The sequence below is a fragment of the Bufo bufo genome, chromosome 1 (genome assembly GCF_905171765.1).
Source record: "Bufo bufo chromosome 1, aBufBuf1.1, whole genome shotgun sequence".
Classification (NCBI taxonomy): domain Eukaryota; kingdom Metazoa; phylum Chordata; class Amphibia; order Anura; family Bufonidae; genus Bufo; species Bufo bufo.
In genome coordinates, this window is record NC_053389.1 from 737486886 (window position 1) to 737495184 (window position 8299).

Sequence of the window (8299 nt, forward strand, 5' to 3'; positions counted from 1 at the left end):
AGGACACTAATGTAGTGTCCCACTAGGTAAAGGTGGGCACTGCACAAAAGGGGTTAATGTGTTTTTATTACCTGTAATGTTATGTGTATGCATTTCCCTGTGTTAGCTGGTGTCAGGCCTGTCAGGCTGTAGTTTAGCCTCCCAGACGTTAGAGGGAGCTAGAGAGCCCTAGATATATATAGGAAGGCCCAGACAGGGGAGTGGTAGTTCATTCCAGGGGACTAGAGGAGTTACTTCGTCCACCTGAAGCTCCTGAGGCTAGGATTAGCTCAGTAGAGACACCCCAGTTGCAGGACAGCACCTCCTGGGAGAAACCTGCAGTTACCCTCAAGCCGAGTAAGGACAATACCAGGTCAGATAAGTACCCTGATGGGCAGAGGTTCTATAAAGTAAAGCAAGCGCCAATACTGGAGGAAGGATTTATATACCAAGGATTAAAGCCAGCATTTAGGCATCCGGGCCTTGGGATCCAGCCAGCTAAAATAGCTGAAGGGAATAGAGCAGCATTGTACTGTAAAGCATCAACCGTTGTGCCCTCCAAGTATCTTGCATGATTAATTCCTGCCACTATTTAAAGTCTACCTGCTTGTGAAGTATTGTTCAAGGGACTGCATTATCATCACTATCAACTGTAACTGTATGTACAAAGTTGGACTGTGTTCACCAAGTAAAGCAACGTTTGGTTTATCCACTGAGTACTCAGTTATTCCTCCTATAATACAGGCACTGGCGTCACGAATCCAACAGGGACCTTGCCCCAGGCACTAAAAATACCTGTAACATCCAGGGCACCTCATCCACCATCAGGCCTGGTCCCTATATACAGAGTGTGCCCCAGAGGAACTGTGTCTACCTCTCCTTCACTGCCGCATGCCTGCCCAGGGTTCTCCAATACAGTGAGTGTTCTGTCCCCACATGAAGGCGATTGAAGGTGTAACTGATAATGACTTTGTGACTGTCCTACCTTTGTATCCAAGCAGTGGAGCAGACCGGACCGGCAGATGCTCAGGTTAGATGGATCCAGACGTAGACACGAGGATGCAATCAAACGTGGGTTTATTTGATCCAGAGCAGTGACATACAGTGATACAATACAGGAATGCAGTAGATGCTGTGATGTGAATGTCTTTCCAGAGGCTAACTGCTGAGGCAACTGCTGAGGCTACTGCTGGTCAAAAACTGATGCCTTCACAAGCCAAGGTGTGTGTCTCCAGTCACAAAGAATGCAGCACTGAAAAAAGGCTACAGGAAGTGACCAGGCCCAAGGCTGCTAAAACCACAACCCAGAGATAAAACTTTATAGACAACGAACGAGGCGTGCAGCATACAAATTCCGGCCAGCAGATGGCAGCAGAGAACAATAGACTTGAACAACATAGGTAAAACAAGAAATAATACAGTGCAGAAATTCAATATGAAAGGAACAGCACACTCCCCGTCTGAAATTCACTTTGGGGATTTCACTATGACGAATGTCCATAAAATATAAACAACCTGTAAAAGAAAACATGTTAGAATGCAAACATAGATTAGTCCTGTTTTCCAACTTGGAATGGAGAAGATCTGCGAAGCTAGATACAGTCCTGTTCACCCATCAGGGACGTTCTCGATGGGTCTCATCCAACTGGAGAAACGTTCAAAGCGCTGACAACCGAAGCTGGCGTTTTGCTTTGTTCCAGTGACTAATGCACTAACTTCAGCGCGGATTTCTGGATCATTATCCGGATCCTGGATGCTGAAAACTTCCTGTACACATTTGTCTGCCTCTCCAAGCAGAAACTCTGGACCTGTAAGCCAAGTAGAGTTAATAAAGGAACCTATAGACATAGGCCTAGTGGCGTGATCTGCTGGATTAAGTTCGGATGGTACATAGTGCCATTGCTCAGGTTTGGAGGACCTCCTGATTCTCTCTATGCGGTTACTAACGTACACATAGAATCGCTTGGTCCGATTGTGGATGTAACCTAAAACGACCTTACTGTCGGTGTAATACTGGACTTCAGCTATGTCGACACCCAGTTCTTGTTGTATGAAATCCGCGATCTCCACTGCCAACACAGTCCCACAAAGTTCCAGTCTGGGAATAGTATTATCGGGCTTGGGGGCTAACTTAGCCTTACCAAAGACGAATCCAACGTGATTTTGGTTGTTGGGTTCTGTCACCTTCAGATAGGCAACCGCTGCGATGGCCTCCGTGGAGGCGTCCGAGAACACGTGGAGTTCTTTCCTTATGCTAGAGGAAAGTGAAGTTTTAATATAGCATCTCGGGATGTGGATCTCATCCAAGGCACACAAGGATCGCTTCCAGGCTTCCCATTTTTGCTCTTTCTCGGAGGGAAGTGGGGTATCCCAATCCTTGACTGTTTCAGAAAACTGTCTCAGTAGAGATTTACCTTGTATGGTGATGGGCGCTACAAATCCCAGCGGATCAAATAGGCTGTTTATCACTGATAGGACGCCTCGCTTTGTGAATGGCTTGTCTGCACAACTTATCTGAAAACCGAAGGAGTCAGCCGAGAGATCCCATTTGAGGTCCAAGCTCCTCTGCATAGGTGGACTGTCCAGTCCCAAGTTAATGTCCTTGAATCCTGGTGCATGATCGCCTGATTCGAAGGCCCTCATAACAGCCAGGCTGTTTGAAGCAATTTTGTGTAGTCTAAGTTTAGCTTGGTACAACATACTTTGAGTCCTTTTGAGCAGATCGATAGCCGCTTCTTCAGTCGGTAGTGATTTGAGTCCATCGTCTACGTAGAAGTCCTTTTCTACAAAGTCTCTGGCATCTTTACCGTACTTGGATTCTCCCTCTAATGCAGTGCGCCGAAGGCCGTAAGTTGCCACGGCAGGTGAAGGGCTGTTTCCAAATACGTGTACCCTCATACGATATTCTGCCATCTCTGCGTTGGTGTCATTATTCTTGTACCACAGAAACCTGAGGAAATTCCGGTGGTCCTCTCTGACTACGAAACAGTGGAACATCTGTTCAATGTCGGCGGTGATGGCAACGAGCTCTTTTCTGAACCTCATCAGCACTCCAACTAGGTTATTCGTCAGATTAGGACCTGTGAGAAGGACATCATTAAGCGATACACCTTGATGTTTGGCACTTGAGTCGAAAACAACCCTAATTTGATTAGGTTTCCGTGGGTGATACACTCCAAATGAAGGCAAGTACCAGCACTCGTCGTTCTTCCCTAAGGATGGAGCTGGTTCTGCATGGTTGTTGCGGAATATTTTGTCAATAAAGGCAACGATGTGTTCTCTCATCTCAGGCTTACTGTTCATGGTACGCTGAAGAGAGTTAAATCTAGACAGAGCTTGTTCCCTATTGTTCGGGAGTCTCACCCTGGTAGCTCGGAAGGGTAATGGAGAAACCCAGTGATTGGTTTCGTCTTTAAGGAACTCATTGTCCATTATCTTGATAAATTCTCTGTCCTCTACTGACAAAGCTACTTTATCATCGTCCTTGCTTGTAACATAGTAACATAGTACATAAGGCCGAAAAAAGACATTTGTCCATCCAGTTCGGCCTGTCATCCTACAAGTTGATCCAGAGGAAGGCAAAAAAACCCTGTGAGGTAGAAGCCAATTTTCCTCACTTTAGGGGAATAAAAAATTCCTTCCCGACTCCAATCAGGCAATCAGAATAACTCCCTGGATCAACGACCCCTCTCTAGTAGCTATAGCCTGTAATATTATTACACTCCAGAAATACATCCAGGCCCCTCTTGAATTCCTTTATTGTACTCACCATCACCACCTCCTCAGGCAGAGAGTTCCATAGTCTCACTGCTCTTACCGTAAAGAACCCTTTTCTATGTTTGTGTACAAACCTTCTTTCCTCCAAACGCAGAGGATGTCCCCTCGTCACAGTCACAGTCCTGGGGATAAATAGATGATGGGATAGATCTCTGTACTGCCCCCTGATATATTTATACATAGTAATTAGATCTCCCCTCAGTCGTCTTTTTTCTAACGTGAATAACCCTAATTTTGATAATCTTTCAGGGTACTGTAGTTGCCCCATTCCAGTTATTACTTTAGTTGCCCTCCTCTGGACCCTCTCCAGCTCTGCTATGTCTGCCTTGTTTACAGGAGCCCAGAACTGTACACAGTACTCCATGTGTGGTCTGACCAGTGATTTGTAAAGTAGTAGGAATATGTTCTCATCACGGGCATCTATGCCCCTTTTGATGCAACCCATTATCTTATTGGCCTTGGCAGCCGCTGCCTGACACTGTTTTTTGCAGCTTAGTTTGCTGTTTATTAAAATTCCTAGATCCTTTTCCATGTCAGTGTTACCGAGTGTTTTACCATTTAGTATGTACGGGTGACTTGCATTATTCCTTCCCATGTGCATAACTTTACATTTCTCAGTGTTAAACCTCATCTGCCACTTATCTGCCCAAGCCTCCAATCTATCCAGATCCCTCTGTAGTAGTATACTGTCCTCTTCAGTGTTAATTACTTTACACAGTTTAGTGTCATCTGCGAAAATTGATATTTTACTATGCAAGCCTTCTACAAGATTATTAATAAATATATTGAAGAGAATAGGGCCCAATACTGACCCCTGAGGTACTCCACTAGTGACAGTGACCCAATCTGAGTATGTACCGTTAATAACCACCCTCTGTTTTCTATCATTGAGCCAGTTACTTACCCACTTACAGACGTTTTCTCCAAGTCCGAGCATTCTCATTTTATATACTAACCTTTTATGAGGTACAGTGTCAAATGCTTTGGAGAAGTCCAGATACACGACATCCATTGATTCGCCGCTGTCAAGTCTAGTACTTACCTCCTCATAGAAACTGATTAAATTAGTTTGACATGACCGATCCCTCACGAAGCCATGCTGATATGGCGTTATTTGCTTATTTCCCATAAGATGCTCTAACATAGCATCTCTCAGAAAACCTTCAAACAGTTTACCCACAACAGATGTTAAACTTACCGGCCTATAGTTTCCAGGCTCTGTTTTTGGACCCTTTTTGAATATTGGCACCACATTTGCCATGCGCCAATCCTGTGGGACATTCCCTGTCAGTACAGAGTCCGCAAATATCAGAAATAAGGGTCTGGCTATGACATTACTTAATTCCCTTAGGATACGGGGGTGTATGCCATCCGGTCCTGGCGATTTGTCTATTTTGATTTTTTTAAGTCGCTGTTGTACTTCTTCCTGGGTCAGACAGGACACTTTTAATGGCGAATTTATTTCAGCATTCAGCATTTCATCTGACAGTTTATTTTCCTCAGTGAATACATTGGAGAAAAAAATATTTAACAGCTTTGCTTTCTCCTCGTCGCTCTCTGCGACTCCCCCCTCATTACTCTTTAAAGGGCCGACACCTTCAGATTTATACTTTTTAACATTTATATAATTGAAGAACATTTTAGGGTTAGTTTTACTCTGTTTGGCAATTAATCTCTCGGTCTCTAGTTTGGCCGCTTTTATTTGTTTTTTACATGTTCTGTTTTTTTCCTTATAGTTTTTCAGTGCTTCCGTGCTACCCTCCTGTTTTAGGGTTTTATATGCTTTCTTTTTGTCATTTATTGCTTTCTTTACAGTTCTGTTTATCCACATTGGTTTCTTTTTGTTCCTTAACCTTTTATTCCCATACGGTATGTACCTCTCACAATGAGATTTTAGGATGTTTTTAAAGATATCCCATTTTTTGGCTGTATTTTTATTTTTGAGGACTTTGTCCCAGTTAGTTAGGCCTATGGCCTCTCTTAGTTGGCTAAATTTAGCTTTTTTGAAGTTTGGTATTTTTGTTTCTCCCTGTAGAAACGCTCTTTTGAATGATAATTGGAAGGTTATTACTTTATGGTCACTATTTCCCAGGTGTCCCCCAACCTGCACGTCTGTTGTTCTGTCAGGTCTATTGGTTAATATTAAGTCCAGTATGGCCGTCCCTCTAGTCGGGTCCTGAACCAGTTGGGAGAGATAATGGTCTTTGGTTATTGCCAAGAATCTGTTTCCTTTATGAGATATACAAGTTTCAGTTTCCCAGTCTATATCTGGGTAGTTGAAGTCCCCCATAATAACCACCTCATTATGATTTGCCGCCTTGTCTATCTCGTTTAGTAGTAGATTTTCTGTGGACTCTGGTATATTAGGTGGTTTATAGTAGACTCCTATTAGTAATTTATTGTTGTTTTTAGCTCCATGTATCTCTACCCACAGTGACTCCACATGTTCATGTCCCTCACTTATATCTTCACGGAGTGTGGGCTTTAGACAAGATTTTACATAAAGGCAGACCCCTCCACCTCTCCGGTTTTGACGATCCTTTCTGAACAGACTGTAACCTTGTACATTAACTGCCCAGTCATAGCTATCATCCAGCCATGTCTCAGTTATTCCCACTATGTCATAGTCCTCCTCACACATCACTAATTCCAGTTCACCAGTTTTATTAGTCAGACTTCTGGCATTAGTATACATACATATGAGAGGTTTATGTATATTTTTTACCCTACACCTTTCCTTCTGAACTGTTCTTGTCCCTCCTTCCATTTCTCCCCCAGTCCCACTACCTTGCCCCCGGTCTCTATCTGCACTATCTTCCCCTTCTATAGTGTAATTACCCTCCCCCCCAGTCCCTAGTTTAAACACTCCTCCAACCTTCTAGCCATCTTCTTCCCCAACACAGCTGCTCCTTCCCCATTGAGGTGCAGCCCGTCCCTACGATAGAGGCTGTAGCCGACAGCGAAGTCGGCCCAGTTCTCCAGGAACCCAAACCCCTCCATCCTACACCAGTTCTTGAGCCACTTGTTAATTTCCCTAATCTCCCGCTGCCTTTCTTGTGTGGCCCGTGGTACCGGTAGTATTTCGGAAAATACTACCTTTGAGGTCCTTGCCCTAAGCTTTTGCCCTAAATCCCTGAAATCATTTTTAAGGACTCTCCACCTACCCCTAACTTTGTCATTGGTTCCGATATGGACCATGACCGCTGGATCTTCTCCAGCCCCTCCCAGTAATCTGTCAACCCGATCCGCGATATGTCGAACTCTAGCGCCAGGAAGACAGCACACTGTTCGGCGATCACGGTCTTTGTGACAGATTTCCCTATCTGTTCCCCTAATAATTGAGTCTCCCACTACCAGCACCTGTCTGGCCTGCCCTGCTCTCCTGGTCCCCTGCTTACCGGAGCTGACATTCCCCTGACTGGCAGAGGAAGTGTCCGGCTGCGGCAGTGCCGTCCCTGGACTGACATCCCCCTCATCTGCCAAACGTGCAAACTTGTTGGGGTGTGTCAGATCAGGGCTAGCCTCCCTGGCACTCTTCCCTCTACCCCGCTTTCTAAATGTTACCCAGCTAGCTACCTCACTTTCCTCAGCCTCCTCTCTGTCACCCTCTCCCTCATCTACCCCAAAGAGTGCTTGCTCGGTGAGAAGCAAACTTTTTTGCAAATTGTCAAAGCTTGTGTGAAAGACTAATCTTCCCAAGTTGTCAGCAAAGGGAGGAATGTCGTCAGGTGGTTGTATGAGGTCTGGAGGCTTCTCTTTCACCTCATAGTGATGAGGGCAAGGCTTAATGCAAGTTGTGCGTCCATCTCCACGCACGTACATTTTGAATGAGTGGATTTTTGGCTGATCCAAACATACATTTCCTATGACTACCCATCCCAAGTCCAGTCTCTGGGCGTATGGTGCATAGTCGGGGCCATTACACTGTTGACGCACCTTGTGTACCCTTAGATTGTCTCTGCCAAGCAGGAGTAGAATCTCAGCGTTGTTGTCCATAGGTGGGATAACGTTGGCTAGGTGCCTTAGGTGTGGATGGTGAAATGCAGCTTCCGGGGTAGGAATCTCATCCCTATGGTTGGGTATTTGATCGCATTCGATCAGCGTCGGTAGAGGTTTTTTCCGTATTCCCACTGACGGAACAAGCGATGAATCCTTGTGCCCTCCTGCCGCTAGTCTCTATGCGACCAGAGCAGGTGTTTAAGATGTAGGGTTCCGACGGTCCCTTTATTCCAAAGGCTTCAAGGAATTTAGGTCCTGCTAGGGAACGGTTGCTTTGGTCGTCAATGATGGCATACATTTTTACTGCCTTTTCTGGTAGCCCCTCCGGGTAGACCTTGATTAGGCATATGCGGGCACAACATTTCTCACTCTGGCCCTCCCCACATACGTCCGAGCATGAGCAGGAAACAGCAGTGGCTGTGTTAGCGTGGTTCTGGGGCTCCCCGCCATGACTTTGAGCAGGACTGGTGGTGACAGCAGCAGGTGAATCCCTTGTGAGTGGAGTTGGGTGCATAGCTGAGGCATGTCTTTCACTATGACACTC